Source organism: Callorhinchus milii, unplaced genomic scaffold (assembly GCF_018977255.1).
Source record: "Callorhinchus milii isolate IMCB2004 unplaced genomic scaffold, IMCB_Cmil_1.0 Scaffold2, whole genome shotgun sequence".
NCBI classification, from domain to species: Eukaryota; Metazoa; Chordata; class Chondrichthyes; order Chimaeriformes; family Callorhinchidae; genus Callorhinchus; species Callorhinchus milii.
This window is the reverse complement of record NW_024704743.1, coordinates 32,584,021-32,585,384: the sequence shown is the minus strand read 5'-3', so window position 1 is coordinate 32,585,384 and position 1,364 is coordinate 32,584,021.

Here is a 1,364-nt window from a genome sequence, read left to right as displayed (position 1 = left end):
ACTGACAGGCCAGGCTGCAGTATGATTCCCTATGCTATTTTAATATTTTGCTAAAGGGCTGTCCAACAGAAGAAATGTCTGTATAAGGCAACTGGGTAATGCTCCTGCTGTAACCCACAAGGGCACTGGTCAAAACTGTCCTATCCTGTCATCTATATTAAAGACAATAAAATCAAATGTCCAGTCATTTTTGCAGCCGAAAAGCAGGGTCATATTCCAAGATGTGCTTCATTAAATTCTCTGTGTAACTATATTCCAGGAATGAATAATACTTTGGAGCATGAAAAGTAGTTTACCGTCAAGGGCTTCACTAAAATAAATAAATAGGATTGGCTTGGACAGGTGTACAGGCATATAGATTTCTAGCACTATTCTTGGGCTGCAGTTTATAAAATTTAGATGAGTTACTCAGATTGGCAAGTACAATGAAATAATTATGCTGCCTCTCCAAACTTAATTCCACCTGGTACATTTTCCACCTGGATGATAGCGTGACTCATTCATTATTTACTGAGTTTATTGTTATATGCTATAATTTATTCATAAAGGGAAAAAAGAAGTCTTTAGCAGACTGAAATTGTGTACGTGTGCACACATGTATTCTAAAGCTACCCAGAGACATCTATTTGGTTTATTGAGGGGAGCTTTCACTCGTCGCCTTTGTTTTCTGCAGTTTCAAAAAGGAAGCTTAAAATAGATCATAAAGTGGCACCAGGCATGAAGCAGTAGTTCTTTCGTTGAAAAAAGAACTGAAACACACTGCAGATTTTAGTATATTATCTTCAGCTGAAATCACACATCTTGGAGGACCTGAGCATACTGGTTTATGGTGCTGAATGTTTGTTTTGCAAAAAAAGTTATAGAAAAGTAACTTTTTTGATGTTGCTAAATTATAGGACAGTGAACAACAACATACAGTAGTTAAAAAGTGAACTGATAGTCAGCCTACCAGAATTTCAGACAGGCTGGTCAGACTCAAAAGCTTTTTTGACCCAACACACAAAAGGTCTTTACGGAAATATAGTACTAGGAGGTCACACTGAAGTATGATGATGTGAGCACTTATTCGGGTACCCACTGTCTCCAATAGGACATAGAATAAAAGCAACGGTGTTAAACAACAAAAAGAAAAAAACATCGCAACATGCAAGCGATGAGTTGATTTGGTAATCAAAAAATAAAATCACACAGAATTTAGCACTCACTACAACCCAGAAACTGAATTGTTAAACTGGAAATCAGGCTACAGCAACAAAGCAAAATAAAGTGGGACCCTTTGCTCCCCATGGCAAAAAATCAACACTCTCCAACAAAGAAGACACCAGAAAAATCCTCACTATAGCTCTCTTCATTAAAAAAGCACA